Source organism: Notechis scutatus, chromosome 6 (genome assembly GCF_049901735.1).
Source record: "Notechis scutatus isolate UNSWTSFEM ecotype Mainland chromosome 6, rNotScu1.2, whole genome shotgun sequence".
Lineage (NCBI taxonomy): Eukaryota > Metazoa > Chordata > Lepidosauria > Squamata > Elapidae > Notechis > Notechis scutatus.
Genome location: NC_142014.1, coordinates 81,233,399 through 81,250,013, shown reverse-complemented (window position 1 = coordinate 81,250,013; position 16,615 = coordinate 81,233,399). Strand labels below are relative to the sequence as shown.

Below are 16,615 nucleotides of genomic sequence, written 5' to 3'. Positions count from 1 at the left end.
GGGTGGGTTGGAAAGGAACCGCACTGCCAGGATGGTTTCCCCCAACTCCTCCTCCTCCTGTCTGTGGGGCGGGTGGGAGGGGTTGATGGGAGTTGTAGTCCCTGGGAGGGGAGGGGGAGGGTCCCCAGGGAAGACCTCCCCCTCCCTCCTAGGGTCCTCTGCAGCCTGGAGGTAGAGTGGGGGGTCTTTTAAGCCTGGGCAGGGGGGGCATTGTGGAGTCTGGGTGGGGGTGCAGATCGGGGGACTTGCCCTCTGCAGTCATTGGAGGGGGGGTCGTTTGAGGGTCTTTGCAGCCTGGGGGAGTTTGGGGCTCTTGCCCTTTGTAGCCTGGGGAGGGGGCATCGGGGGTGTCTTTGGAGTCTGCGTGTGTATGGGTATTTGGGGGTCTTTGCCACCTGGAGGGGTCGGGGTCTTGCCTTCTGCAGCCTTTTGGGAAGGGGAGGGTCGAGGGTCTTTGCAGCCTGGGGGCGGATGGGGGGTCTTGCCCTTTGAGGCTTTGGTGGGGTGGGGAGGGTCTGTGGGGAGATGGGGGGGTCTTGCCCTTTGTGGCTTTGGTGGGGTGGGGGAGAGTCTTTCCAGCCTGGGGAAGGTCTGTGGGGAGATGGGGGGGTCTTGCCCTTTGTGGCTTTGTGGGATGGAGGAGGGTCTGTGGGGAGATGGGGGTCTTGCCCTCTGCAGCCTTGGGGAGTGGGATGCAGGAGGGTCTTTGCAGCCTGGGGTGGGGAGATCAGAGTCTTGTCCTTTGTAGACTTGGGGAGGGGGTCGAGGGTCTTTGCAGCCTGGGGGGGCATCAAGGGTGTTTCTTTGCTGTCTTGGGGGAGACGCGATGTTCTTGGCCACCTGGGCCACTCAGCGGTCTTGTGCTCTGCAGCCATGGGGGGTGGGAGGGATTTGAGGGTCTTTGCAGCCATGGAAGGAATCAGGGGTCTTGCCCTTTGCAGACTTGCACGGGGGGAGTCAGGGTCTTTGCAGATGGAGGGATCGAGGGGGGCTTGCTCTTTGTAACCTGGGGGTGGGAGGTGTCATCGAGGGTCTTTATTTGGAATCTGGAGGGGGTTGAGAATCTCTGCTGCCTGGGGTGAGTCTTGATCTCTGCAGCCTTGGTGGGAGGGTCAGAGCGTCGTCGGGCAGTGGCCATGGGTCAGGGATCTTGCCCTCGACAACCTGGAGAAGTTGGTGGTCTTACAGCCCCCTTCCTCCGAGGAATTGATGGTCAGAGAGGGGGAAGTTGCCCAAAGAGCACCTACCCTGATATCAAACTGGTCTGCGCCCCCCCACCGTTTCCTAGCCCCCCCCTTGAGTCCCCATCGGAAGCTTCCTGTGACCTACTCTGGGTGGCCTGAAGCCACCTCTCTCTCCAGCCAGGAGAGGCCCTTGGTACCTTCCCTGAAGGAAAAGCATCCCTGCTTCCTGGCCTCCACCGTGCAAAGACCCCTGGCCAGCGTGGCCTTGTTCCAGGCATGCCGGCAGCCCCACTTGGCAGTGCCAGGGGGGCTTTCTGTATCTAAGCACGGACAGGCTGCTCTTCGGAAGAGTTTCTTCAGAAGCTTCCATTTATCATCCAAGTATTTCTTCTGCCTCAGTGTGGAGAGCAATTTTATGCAGGTAGGCCTTGGTTGATTTATTCAGTGTAGGTGCCGCTTGTCTCATTGGGGCTCTGGGAATAAGAGAGAGAGCCAGTTTGGTCTAGCAGTTAAGGCACCAGGCTAGAAAATGGGAGACGGTGAGTTCTAGTCCAACCTTAAGCAGGAAAGCTGGCTGGGTGATTTGGGGGCAATCACCAGGAGACTAGGAGTTCTAGTTCTGCCTTAGGCATGAAAGCTGGCTGGGTGATTTTGGGTCAATCACCAGGAGTCTGTGAGTTCTAGTTCTGCCTTAGGCATGAAAGCTGGCTGGGTGATTTTGGGCCAATCACCAGGAGACTGTGAGTTCTAGTCCTGCCTTAGGCATGAAAGCTGGCTGGGTGATTTTGGGCCAATCACCAGGAGACTGGGAGTTCTAGTTCTGCCTTAGGCATGAAAGCTGGCTGGGTGATTTGGGGCAATCACCAGGAGACTGTGAGTTCTAGTCCTGCCTTAGGCATGAAAGCTGGCTGGGTGGTTTGGGGGCAATCACCAGGAGACGGTGAGTTCTAGTCCTGCCTTAGGCATGAAAGCTGGCTGGGTGATTTGGGGCAATCACCAGGAGACTAGGAGTTCTAGTCCTGCCTTAGGCAGGAAAGCTGGCTGGGTGATTTTGGGCCAATCACCAGGAGACTGTGAGTTCTAGTTCTGCCTTAGGCATGAAAGCTGGCTGGGTGATTTTGGGTCAATCACCAGGAGACTGTGAGTTCTAGTTCTGCCTTAGGTAGGAAAGCTGGCTGGGTGATTTTGGGCCACTCACCAGGAGACTAGGAGTTCTAGTTCTGCCTTAGGCATGAAAGCTGGCTGGGTGATTTTGGGCCAATCCCTCCCTCTCAGTTTTGCTCTCCCTTAAATTACATCGTGGTTCGTGGATTCTAAGACATGTTTCAGTGGAATCTATATTTGGGGTTGTCAAGTTTTTCTTCCCTTGCATTTTCTGAAACTCCGTTTATGTCCACTTCTCTTTTTTTTATTTAAAAAAAAATCTTTATTGAAATTCAAGATATTAAAAAAGTTTCAAAATACAAAATATTAAAAAGATTTGCAAAAGTTTCTGTAGAAGAAATTAATAAATAAATATCTTTCAGCATCACTTTCTTGGCAGTACCATACCGCTTTGTGTCCACTTCATTATAGCCCAAGCAGACAAAAATAGAGACCTGGGTACAGTATATTTAACTCAGGAAGCCTTCAAACCGTCCACGGTCCAATGTTTGAGGGGCTGCCCCAAAGAAGAGGGGGGGGGGGGGTCAATCTATTCCAAAGCCCCAGAAGGCAGGATGGAAATTAACCAAGGAGAGGAAAAAACCTGGAACTGAGCAGAAATTTCCTGGCGGTGAGGACGGTTAATCAGTGGAACAGCTTGCCACCAGAAGTTGGGGATGCTCCAACACGGAAGGTTTTAAGAAGAGATTGGACAGTCTTGTATCCAAAATAGTTTCGGGTCTCCAGCTTGAGCTGGGGGTTGGGCTAGAAGACCTCCAAGGTCCCTTCCAACTCTGGTTATTCTGTTAAGTCACCCTAACCCCCCTATGTTTTGAATTCTGGCAAAAGTTTCCTGAGTTTCCGCAGGATTCTTTCCCAGGTTAAAGAGAGCGAAAGGGAAACAGGTGCCTCAGGAGGGATTTTACTGTTGAATAACTGAAGATAAAACAATGGCTTCTGCGTCCAGGAGTGTTGCTTTGCCTGATAGGACAGTGTCTTATCTTTCTTTTTTCCTGGTTCTTGGGGTTAATAAGCTGTGTGGGAGCTCAAGGCTGTGAAACTTTGGGATAAGAGTAAGGGATAATGGCTGCTCAGATAAGCAGTGAAGCGTTTCAAACTCAAAACAAAAGAAGTCCCGTTGCCGTGACTCAACTTCCAGACAATTCGTGTTCGGTGTTTCTCAGCCTTTAAGATAGATGGATTGCAATTCCCAGAATTCCCCTTGGGCTAGGGAATTCTGGGTGTTGAAGTCTGCCCATCTTAAAGTCACCAAGGTTGAGAAACCGCAATTTATGTAATGAATGGAATAGAATAGGAAACACAATCGGAAACACAATAGGGAAGAATAGAATAGCGGATAGGATAAGGTAGGTTAGATAGAATGCAGAATGGGATAGGAAAGGATAGGATGGGAATAGAATGGAATAGGAATAGGAAAGAATAAAATAGAGAATAGAATACGATAGACCAGGAATGAAACAAGAGTAGAATAGGATTATGAATAGAATAGGATTTAGAATAGAGAATAGAATATTGTTTATTGGCCAAGCGTGATTAGACACAGGGCCATTATAGCCATTACTGTAGCACTAGGCAAATCCAAAAGATATTTACACCCAGTAATTCTAATATACTTCTAATAGGTTGGATTCACGCGAAGGCGGACCCCTTAAATCTTGGTTCACAAAACCCAGTTGCTGTGATTGGTTTCCCCCTAACCCCGAATCACAGTCTACTCCAGCCACTGAATGTGACACGTTGTGCCCGAATACGAGCGACGACCCACTCCGAGCATCGGAAAATGAAGCCGGCTTGGTTTCCAAGTAAACCACCTCCCCCTATCTAGCCCAGAAATGTTCAAAGACGGCCTTGGTGCCGTAGCTGGTTTGGAGGGTGAGTCATACATAACCGGGTGTCCATGCAGTGCGTAGTTATAGAGCTGCAAAAGACTACAACGGGCCGTCTGTAAGGCTGCCTGTAAGATTTGCCATTGAGTTGAGCCCCAAATTTCCTCTGGCGAAGCGAGGCAGTTGTTAGGGGAGCTTTGCCCTGTTTTACAACCATTCTTGACCCCATTGTTAAGCGGATAACTGCATTTTAAAAGTCAGTAACCTGGTTGTTCAGCGAATCTGGCTTCCCCGTTGACGTGGCTGGTCAGAAGGTTGCAAAAGGAGATCGCGTGATCCCGAGGACACGGCGACCGTCGTAAACACGAGTCACTTGCCAAGCATCCAGATTGTGATCACATGGTTGTAAGCGTGGAAAAACGGTCACCGGTCGCCTTTTTCATTGCTGTTGTAACTTTGAACGGTCACTAAACAAGCGGTTGCAAGTCAGGGACTACCTGTACCAGTCAGGTTTATGATTGCCATTGAGCCCAGCATTTCCAGGGCTGAGCAAGACCACTGATAAATGAGTTTTGCCTCATTTTGCGACCTTCCCGTTGTTAAGCGAATCGCTGAATAGTCCTTCAGTTAGTAACGGTCATTAAGCGAATCCCATTGGCTTTGCTTGTCCGAAGGTCGCCAAAGGGGATCATGTGACACACACACACCACCCAGTACGCTGCAACCGTCGTAAATGCGAGAGACCATTGCCAAGCGCCTGAATTTTCATCACGTGACCATGGAGGATGCTGCGACGGTCATAAGTGCGGCAAACAGTCATAAGTTACTTTTTCCAGTGCCGTTGTAACGTCGAATGGTTCCCTAAATGAAGAGTTGAGGTTTGCAGATACAGTCTCTATTTTGAGAGGGTTCTTGGGGTAAATAAAGGCAGTTGGAGAGATGGAGGGGCAGCTGTCCAGCCCCCCCACCCACTATATTCTGTAATACGCCATGAAAAGACCTTGCAGTCTTGCAAAAACTCTGTTTTTGCCAACATCTACTCCCTCCTTTCCCCTCCCCCCCCCCGTTCCCCCTTTTATTGGGTTCGAGGTGGGGATAGGAGGTCTCCCTGAAGCAAAGTGCTTCCATTAGACACCCCCCCAGCCTCCTCCCTCAAACACCAAAATTGTGGTTTTGGGGGGAAATCACAGGCTTGTCATTCTTGGTAGAAACCTCTCCAATTGCTAGGTCGTTTCCCACGGAAAGCTCTATTTCAGGGAGACTCTACATGCCACAGAAATGGCCCAGGAAGCAGAATCCTGTTTTCTGGAGAAAATTAAATCCCCCCCGAGTCTTTCTGAGGATCGAACGGAACCAGTTAGATTTGGGAAGTCCATGTGGGGCCATTGCTTCCACAGGGAAATATCGGATGTGGCTGGCTGAGCATCGTGGAAGCTGCTGGATTAATAGCTCAAGAGTTGAACTCTGGGGTCCTGGGTGCCCTGTGAGCTTGGTGGCTTTCTTGCAGACATCTCACTACCCAACTAGTTAACCACGCATCAGTCTAGAAGGGAGGAGGATTTGGAAAAGGAGGACAAGGAGAGCTCTGCGGTCCCTCTGAGCTTGGTGGTTTTCTTTCAGACGTTTCACTACCCAACTAGGTAACAGCATCAGTGCTAGAAGGGAGGAGGATTTGGAAAAGGAGGACAAGGAGCGCTCTGTGGTCCGTCTGAGCTTGGTGGTTTTCTTTCAGACGTTTCACTACCCAACTAGGTAACAGCAGCATCAGTGCTAGAAGGCTAGAAGGAGGAGGATTTGGAGCAGGAGGAGGAAAGCTCTGAGGTCCCTCCGAACTTGGTGGTTTTCTTGCAGACATCTCACTACCCAACTAGGTAACAGAGGGAGAGACAAGACAGGAGACAGAGAGAGAAAGAGAGAGAGAGAGAGAGAGAGAATATAACTTTGTTACTTTGTACAGTAATCAGCATACATTAAAATGAAATTTCGTTGCATACAGCTCTCACCTCCAACATACACTACATAAAAACAACAAAATAAATGTAAAAAGTATGACTATACTCATATATGTTCTATGACACAGAGAAACAACGTAGTCTACTTCTGATATATCTGTGTACATGGCAAGAACAACGAATTGTGCAAGTTCCCCAGACGGATGGCCTAGGGAACAAAGCTGTTGCAGAATCTGGAAGTGTTACCGTGGATCGCAAAAGGATAGAACATTTTTGGGAAGAACTTGTCCCCAATGTTTTGGCAGCTGGATGGATGTTGATAAAAATCGAATGAAATGTCATAGCGACAGACAGATAGGGAAACCTTCACGGAAGATATTTCCAAGGTTTGTGGTAATTGAAATAACCAGCATCACAAATATTCCAGTATTCAGTTTATTTTAACAATACAAGTTAACATTTTGGCATATCCTGTTAATTTACAAACCCCAATTGAACGATGTGTTTGTAGAAGGAATAAATATTAATCTTTTTTGGGGGGAGGGGGGGTGTTGCACACTTCCAGGCTATCAAACGCCTGTCAAACTTACCTCAATAAAGATTGGTGCGGCACTGCGGTTTAGAATTAAAATATAGGTCCTTTCTGCTTCTTGAAAAGCATTACTTGGGATTGAATGTTGAAAGATGCAGAGGGCTTTTTATTGAAATCATTATTTCACTCACTGCAGATGGTGTTGCCTAGGTCTGGTTGCCGAGGAACAGAAAGCTTGTCCTAATAAACCCTCAATAAACCCGAAGCTAAAAAAAAAAAAAAAAAAGCTGCTTAAGATGATATTGCAAATGATGTGATTCAGAACTTGGGGCTGAAAAGCCAAGCATTTGTGCGCATCATTTGAATGAAAACCAGTGGATTCTATTTTCCTGCTGCCAACTTAAACATGCTAACATAAAATAAATTATTGAGGGGGAAAACCTTAAAACTGGTTATATTAAGGTGCAGAGTCCCGAGACTTCAAGAACTTATTGGACATAAATCTTTAATGAATAGGATAGAACTCCTACCATTTTTACCTCAAAAATAAGATCCTGTCTTATATTTCTTTTGCCACCCAAAAAAGGCACCAGGACTTATTTTGGGGGGATGTCATCTACTGACTAACCTCACTTGCGCGTGTTGCTCCCGGCCTCCTTTTCGCTGTCCGAGGCCTTCAGGAACTCCTCCTCCTGTGGCCGGCAAGGCTTTCCTGAAGGCCTCTGCAGCCTTCAGGATCGATCCAGAGCTTTGTTCTCAGCTCCAGAGGCCTTCAGGAAAGCCTTGCCAGCTGCAGAAGAAATGGGGCGGCAAGGCAGGTGTTGTGGGGTGCGAGGTCTGGCTATAACTGTCCAAAGGTAAGTAGTAGGGCAGCTCCAACACACACACCCCAATCCCCACCCAAGCTTAATTTTTACCTGTCCACTCTGGAGTGGGCGGGATCTTAATTAGGGCTTATTTTGGGGGAGGGGAGGGCTTATATTGGGCTCACGTGTAAAAATCAAGCTAGGACTAACTTTCAGGGTAGGTCGTATTTTCAGGGAAACTGGGTACCTAGAGCAGAGATCTCCAACCTTGGCAATTTTAAGACTTGTGGACTTCAACTCCCAGAATTCTCCAGCCAGCATAGCTCTGAAGTCCACAAGTCTAAAGTTTGAACCTCTGACCTAGAGCATTCAAACTTGAAACTTTAAAATGGGTGGACTTCAACTCCCAGAATTCCCTAGCCGGTATCTTAAAGTTGTCCCAGAACCTTCTCCCGTCTCCAGTTTCTCAGCAGTACAAAGATGAGCTTTGCTACACCTTGCACCTGTTTCGGGCTAGGAAAATAGAACAGAATATAGAATGGGATGTTCTTTATTGGCCAAGTGTGATTGGACACACAAGGAATTTGTACAGACAAGCAAGAAAGTGATCAATCAATTTTGGCCTCCAAGGTTCTCTCACCTTTGCCACTGCTGGTGTTACATTGCTTTATTTTTCTACCTCTCTGGCGTTGCATGTCAGAAGTCACCTTAACGGATGAACCTCTGCTGGAAAATATAAATGCAGACATTATAGGTGGCGATGAACATTTGCCTTTGGACAAACTCTTTCAATACCCTGGAATGGGTTGGTGAGGTCAAATATGGGCCGTCACTCAAAATTCTGCCTGTTACTTGATCTCAGATATATATATGTGTGTGTTTGCCGCAGTTGAGCTTCTTCCATCAAGTATTTGCAGAGAATACAGGTATGTCCTCGACTTACGACCACAATTGAGCCCAAAGAGGGGGTCCACCTATTCTCCAAAGCCCCTGAAGGCAGGAGAAGAAGCAACGGATGGAAACGAACCAAGGAGAGAAGCAACCTGGAACGAAGGAGAGACTTCCTGAGAATGGAAACCATTAACCAGTGGAACTCCTTGCCTCCGTAGGTTGTGGGTGCTCCATCCCTGGAGGTTTTTCAGAAGAGACTGGACAGCCCTTTGTCTAAAATGGCAGAGGGTTTCCTGCCTGAGCAGGGGGTTGGACTAGAAGACCTCCAAGGTCCCTTCCGACTCCTGTTATTCTATTCTGTTTGTCTCTAAGACATTTGTGAAGCTGAAGTAGACTCCTCGGGCTGGAAGGGACCTTGCCGGTCTTCCAGTCCAACCTCCTGCCCAAAGCAGCAGTAGCCCTTCTTATCCCAATCCCATGGGGATCTCAGCCCCCTACAGCTGGCTGGGGAATTCTGGGAGTTGGAAGTCCACACCTCTTCAAGTTGCAAGGTTGAGACACACTAAACAAATGGCAATCTCTTTGTCTGTCTTTGTCACTCTCAATCTGTCTTTCCGTCTATGTCTCTCTTATCTCCTTCCTTCCCTCTTCCCTTCCCTCTTTTCTTTCCTTTTCTTCTTTCTTTTCCTTTCCTCCCCCCTCCCTTCCCTTCCTCCCCTCTTTTCTTTCCCTCTTTTCCTTCCTTCCTTCCTTCCTTCCTTCCTTCCTTCCTTCCTTCCTTCTTTTCCTTCCTTCCTTCCTTAGCTTATCGTCCCTGCTTTCCCTTGAATATTGAACATTCCTTTTGCAGGAAGGAAGTGGGACGTTTCAGCCAGCCATCTGCCCCTAATTGCACTAGGCATCCTCTTCATCTCCCTGCTGCGATTTTTAAAAGGGAGCTATTTCCCTCATCCTGTTCTGTTGAGGAGATTTGAGCGATCCAGGAGAGAAGCCCACAAAAGAATTCAGTTGTTCTCCTTTGAAGAGGTCTGGCTGCCTTCTGGCTGGCTGGCTTTTTAGGAGTCAGGACTCCAGGTGTGGCTACAAACAAAGATGCCCTGTGTTTGGATTTGCATGCCTTGGAGACACTGGCCACGGGAGGCCCAGAGAAAGCCTCCGGGATCACCCGCTCCTTTTGAAGTCCAGAGGTTTTTATCTAAGCTGGTGCCATCTTCCTATTGGGACTATGGTAGGCAGATGAGTGCAAAGGCCATGGGGGTTAAAATCCGATCTGTGCTGATCTCATCCTTACACAGCTTCCCCAAAAGAGTTGAGCACCTACTGTATGTACCGGGGAATTTAAACCTGTGAAATTAGCACAGTGAGCCAAGCTCTGGGTAGAAAAGATATTTTGTCGTCTTTAACAAACAAAAATCTCTATATGCAGAAATTCAACCCAGTCTGACTAATTTCTCAGTAGTTGTACCTCCTTAAGCTGGCAGGTAGGTTTTTTGACAAGCCAGGTGAGAATCTCTTGATAGGTAACTGGGTTGCTTCAGATTAAGTCTCAGATGTAACTCTTGAAATCTTACCCGTGTTAATCCTCCTGCCCAAGCCGTGGCCTATCCATCACATCCCTGAACTGCCTGCTTGCTTTCCCTCTTTATCTCCCTCCCTAATCCTAACCCTCTATTTCTACTTCTATTTTCTATGTCCTATCCCCATTCCCACTCCCTTCTATTCTATTAATGGTCACTAAACCAAGGGTTGTATGTCAAGGACTACCCGTATGTCACTCAGCCAGCTACCCACTCCGTTCCAACCGATGCTCTCTTTCTGGATTTAATTTCCACCCTGACCGCAGCACTTATGACGACCCAGGCAGAATACTTTTGAGAAGAGCCTGCCATAAAACCCCAAGGAGGAGGAGGAGGAGACTTTTCTCTGTGCCTCCCTGACAAAACCCGGAGTTTCTTAGGAGAGCTAAATAGTGGAAAATTCCTGAACGGGGACAAGGCACTTCAGGCTCAAAGAGTGGCCATTCCAAAGTAACCTTGGTAACCGTTATCATTTCCATGGGCCTCTGTGGCAAGGCGGGTCTCTGCATCTACCTAGGTTGCCTTCAGCCTGTCACCTTTGTGCCTGGAGCCAGTATCTTTTCATCAGTGGTTAGATTGGCATCCCAGCAGCTATTTCCTTCCCTGGTCTGTGCCAGCAAATGGCCCCCCTAGGGAGCTGCAAAGAGCAGCGTTAAATACTACAGAGGTCTCTAGAAAAAAAGCCTGCTGCTTCTATTCCAATTTAAAATAAAGTAAAATAAAATTATGCATTCATATTTCCTGCTAAAAGATGGAATGGAATGCTACGGAATAGAACCGAATGGAGATAGAATAGAGTAAGAATAATAAGGAATCGAATAGAACAGAATCACAGAATTGGAAGGGACCTTGGAGGTCTTCTAGTCCAGCCCCCTGCTTGGGCAGGAAGCCCTATACCATTTCAGACACAGGGTTCTCCAGTCTCTTCTTAAAAACCTCCAGTATTGGAAGCATCCACAACTTCTGGAGGCAAAGGTCTGGCATCTTTAGTGGAAAATAGAGCCGTGCTTTGAGATGGGTGGGATTCAACTCCCAGAATTCCCCAGCCAGCTTGGTTTAAGATGGGTGGACTTCAACTCCCAGAATTCCCAGCCAGCTTGGTTTAAGATGGGTGGATTCAACTCCCAGAATTCCCAGCCAGCTTGGTTTAAGATGGGTGGTTCACTCCAGAATTCCAGCCAGCTTGGTTAAGATGGGTGGATCACCAGATTCCCAGCCAGCTGGTAAGATGGGGATTCACTGAATTCCCAGCCAGCTTGGTTTAAGATGGGTGGATTCCCCACCCAATTCCCAGCCAGCTTGGTTTAAGATGGGTGGGATTCAACTCCCAGAATTCCCAGCCAGCTTGGTTTAGATGGGTGGATTTCAGAATTCCCAGCCAGCTTGGTTTAAGATGGGTGGACTTCAACTCCCAGAATTCCCCAGCTTGCTTATCCTTTTTCGGAGCAACTGCCCTACTCAAAACTCTTTTTAAGTGTTGGTGGAAAGATGGTAGGGAAACAAATGGGAACAATGGCAAATGAACAAAACCCACCCCAGCTGCACAATCTGTGTTTGTTCTCCTGGCTGACATTCCCCAAGCAAACTGTTCTATCTTTCCTCCTTTTTTTTTTTTCTCGGCTTGTTTTTCCGGGGGATTTTTGTCCCTGCCATCCCTCGGCGTGACGGGCTGATGAATCCGGCAGCAGAGGCACCAATTGTTCTCTTGTGCCCATCTGTACGTGTGCATTTTTCCTATTCCTTGCCAGCCTGGAGGGCTGGGTGCCTCTTTTGTCTCTTTGCAGGTTTTCTCCACCACAATAGAGCCCTTGTCAATTATTGATCCGTGCCCCTGGCGTTCTCTTTCATCCCAGGCCAGGTTTGTTATCCTGGCGTTTCAGATTGGCCCGAGCCTGAGATAAGCCACATTCTGGCCTGTCTATCTGGAAGTCGAAGCTTGCGAAAGCAAATAAGATACTACTGACAAACCAGACTGATTTAGGACTATTTTGTATCCGGCTGGCTCATCTCCGCAACTCTACTTTCCATAATCGAGGGAGGAATGATCGGGAGTTTTTCCAGCCCAGGGGGAGATGCTGTGCAGCAAAGGTGCACGCTAAGCACTAACTAATACAAGGGTCTTCAAACTCGACAGCTTTCAGACTTGTGGACTTCAACTCCCAGAATTCCTCCTCCAGTCCTGTTAGAGTTGAAGTCCACAAGGTTTAAATATGCCAAGTTTGGAGACTTCAGGACTCATCGAAAGGAAATTAGTCGTTTCTTGTTCGTCTAACAAAACGGGTAGCTGTTTGGATCCCAGGAACAAGTTTGAAGACACTTCATTTGCGAAGGAGCTGGACTGTGGAGGTCCTTGGTGCTTTCAAAGCTTGGTTGCTTTCCTGCAGGCATCTCATGAGTCAGCTGAGGAGGAAGAGGAGGAGGGAACATCATCTGTGACCCAGCTAGGAACATCATCTAGAAGGAAGTGGGATTTGCAGGGAGGAAGAGGAGGAGGAGGAGGAGTGCAGGGTCCATGGTGCTCTTTGAGTTGGGTTGCTTTTTTGCAGGCATTTTATGACCCAGCTAGGGAACATCATCAGTGCTTGAAGCGAGTGGGGTTTGTGGAGAGGAGGAGGAGGAGGGTGACCATGGGGTATTTGATTAGTTTGTTCAATAAATAAAAATAGGTCATAGTCACCTGGTGACTCACTTAACAACTGGCACAATTTAAAACCATAATTCTAGCCTTAATGATGGTCGTTTGTCAAAGGCTACTTGTGGCTTCATTATCTGGTATCTAGGTAGTCCTTAGCTTACGACCACCATTCAGCGCAGCATTTCCGTTGGAAAGCGGGACAGTTGCTAGGCGGGCTTTGCCCCATTTTATGACCTTTCTTGCCACAGTGCTTAGGCGAATCTCTGCCGTTCTTAAGTTAGTCACACCGTTGTAAAGTGAATCCCTTTACTTTCCCCTTGATTTTGTTCGTCAGAAGGTCGCGAAAGGGCATCATGTGACTCCACGGACACCGCAGCTGTCATAAATACGAGCCAGTTGCCACGCGTCTGAATTTTGATCCCAGGGATGTTGCATTGGTTGTGTGAAAAAACCGATCCTAAGTCCCTTTTTTCCATGCCGTCCTAACCTTGATCCGTCACTAAACAAACCGTTATAAGTCGAGGTCTAAACTCCTTAGAAATTCTTGGCTTTGATCACTGGAGGAGGCAGATATACAACGAATTGCTCATTGCTTGATTGTCCTCTTTGCAATTTTCCAAGTTTGTCTTAACTCCCTTAAATAGATTAACAGAGTTGGAAAGGACCTGGTAGGTCATCTAGTCCAACCCCCTGCCTAAGCAGAAGTCCCTACACCATTACTGATACTCTTTCCAAAGCAAGCTCAGTTATTAAAACCAAATTATTGGGGCAACCTGCCTGGGAAAATACCAGCCTACCCCCCCCAAAACAGGGGGGGCTTGGCATACCTGAGCTCGGGTTTTCTAGTTGGCACACCTTGTTGGCACACCTTCTACGGTATTTCTTGATATGCCACCTGGTTGTGAGATATTTTTGTATTTTGAGAGGAGAGGATTACACCGGGAAGGCATAAGATCAAAGCCACCAACAGCATTAAGTTATGCCTCTCAAATGCATCCTGAGAAGGCCACACCTGAAGAGGCCACCTGGTTAATCCTTATCTGATCTTCGCCTTGTGTTACCTGGAAGCCAAAAACGGTTCACGTGAGTGCAGCTCTAGAGGGAGAGGAGCAATGGAGCTCGTGGCCATAGCGACATCCATTAATCAGTAGAGCTTGAAAGCACCTTAGAGGTCTTCTAGTCCAACCTCCTGCTCAAGCAGGAGATCCTATACCATTACAGATAAGTGGCTGTCCCAGTTTCTTCTTAAAAACCTCCAGCGATGGGGCAACCACAATTTTTGGTGGCAAGTTGTTCCACTGGTTAACTGTCCTCACTGTGAGGAAGTTTCTCCTTAATTCCACATTGCTTCTCACTTTGATGACTTTCCATCCATTGTTTCTTGTCCTGCCTTCTGGTGCTTTGGAAAATAAGTTGACCCCCTTTTCTTTGTGGAAGACCCTCAAATATTGGAATACTGCCATCATGTCACTCTTGATCCTTCTTTTCTTTAGACTAGCCAGACCCAAATCCTGCAACCGTTCTTCATTTATCTCCAGGGCTTTAATTATCCTAATTGCTCTTCTTTGCACTTTTTTTTCCTAAAGTCTCACCACCTTTTAAACTCTGCATGCAAAAGGCAAAAGTCCAAATTAAGTAAGAAAACCCAATATATCGTACTTCACATAATAACGGTGGCTAGGATCGTCTTTGCACCAAATTGGAAACAGGACAACATTCCCACAGAAGAGATAGTGATAAAAAAAGGTGCTTGAATGCATGGAGATGGACAGATTAACGATGGAGTTAAAAGATAAGGAAGAAACCGAATATTACATGATTTGGGGTACATGGTACGAGTGGTTAGAGAATAGATGTAAAGACTATAGATAAAGGTGACTTAAGAGGAATTATATATATATATATATATATATATATATATATATATATATATATATATATATATATATAGATATAGATATAGATATAGATATAGATATAGATATAGATATAGATATAGATATAGATATAGATATATATATAGATATATATAGATATAGATATAGATATATATAGATATATATATAGATATAGATATAGATATAGATATAGATATAGATATAGATATATATATATATATAGATAGATAGATAGATATTTGTGAAAAGGACATTAGCGGACCTCGCCAGAAGCGCGAGACAAACGCTGAAGAAAAAGAAGAAGATATTTGTGAAAAGGCAAAATATATTATTATTATACAATACCATTATTCCAGACATTCTTCTAACTAAATTAAACCAGCTAGCAGTACCTGAACACACTTGTAAGTGGATCATAAGCTTCCTAACAGACAGGAAGCAGCAGGTGAAGCTAGACAGAATTACATTTGACACCTGTACAGGTGATTTCTGATTTTAAAAAATGCACACACACACACACACCCCAAGGCTGTGTGCTTTCTCCACTTCTCTTCTCCCTATATACCAATGACTGTATCTGAAACGATCCATCTGTTAAAATACTGAAGTTTGCTGAAGACACAACAGTAATTGGTCCCCTCACCATCCTGGTTGCTCTTCTCTGCACTTTTTCTAGATTCTCAACATCTTTTTTATAGTGTGGTGACCAAACCTGGATGCAGTACTCTAAGTATGGTCTTACTAAGGCTTTATAGAGTGGTATTAGTACCTCACTTGATCTTGATTGTATCCCTCTGTTAATACAATTTAGGATTGCATTAGCTTTTTTGGCTGCTGCTGCTGCTGCACACTGCTGGCTCCTATTTATGCTATGCTGGCTGGGGAATTCTGGGAGTTGAAGTCCACAAGTCTTAAAGTTGCCAAGTTGCCTGTGTTATGATCTGGTAAGATTTAGTCCTTTGCATCGACATTTTTAACTGCTAACTTCTCTAAACACGCTAGGCCAGTTTTTCAGTGGGTGGATTGCTAGCAGAGTTTGGCATTCTTGGAAGGTTCTGGAAATTGCAGATAGAGTCAACTACATTGTGATTTATGCTCCTTGTGTTTAATTTGTCTGTATCACTTTTATTTCACTGGTGTTTCATCCTCTCTTCCTTTCTAACCCATCTACAGGAAAGTGATTAAAACGACTTTTAAAATATTAAATATTTAAATATGCAAACCAGAAGCGCAGTGTTTATTATTATTTCTTTAAATAAGTTTAGGTTCAGTGTGGTGAAGACTGATAAGAGTTTCGGTTTTTCTGATTTAAAAAAATGCTTTGATTTGACATGTTTGCTTTTAGCTCGGATAGGGGTTATCGGCTTACCATTCTCATTGGGAAGCTGGTTCGGTGGAAAAAGGGCATCCCGCCCCTTTCTAGATAACATTCTTTTATTTAAAATATGTCTTTAGGCTTGTCTAAGGAGCTGATACAGCCCGAATTGTCCTTCAAAACAGTTTATGTAGGTGACCCTTATGCTATTTGTAAGTTCCACTTGACCTGAGATTTTTTTAAACTTTGCACCTTTAAGATATGTGGACTTCAACTCCCAGAATTCCTTAACCAATATGGAATCAGGCTAGAAACTAGGAGAAGATGAGTTCTAGTCCCGCCTTAGGCTGGAAAGCTGGCTAAGTGACTTGGGCCAATCACCAAAAGACGCTGAGTTCTAGTCTCACCTTAGCCATGAAAGCCAGCTGGGTGACTTTGGGCCAATCACCAGGAGACGGGGAGTTCTAGTCCTGCCTTAGGCATTGAAAGTGGAGTGGGTGACTTGGGCCAATCACTAGGAGAGAGGAAGTTCTAGTCCAGCTTTAGGCACAAAAGGCAGCTGGGTGTCTTTGGGCCAATCACTAGGAGATGGTGAGTTTTAGTTTCCGCCCTAGGCATGAAAGCCAACAGGGTGGCTTTGAGCCAATCACCAGGAGATGTGAATTCTAGTCTTGCCTTAGACATGAAAGCCGACTGGGTGACTTTGGGCAAGTCCCTTTCTCAATCCAACCCACCTCTCAGGGTTGTTGTTGTAGGAAAAATAGGAGGAGAAAAGTCAGTTAGGTCTGTTTTCCCACCTTGAGTTACATATAAAGCCATAAAGATGGGATAAAAA

At 46.3% G+C, this 16,615-nt stretch overlaps 1 protein-coding gene across 1 annotated transcript in view; it reads left to right on the top strand.

Annotated features, from left to right (window-relative positions):
• The window catches only part of AHCYL2 (adenosylhomocysteinase like 2), a 100,976-nt gene that overhangs the window by 1,087 nt on the left and 83,274 nt on the right, over positions 1 to 16,615 (top strand). The gene's annotated exons all lie outside the window — the stretch shown is intronic.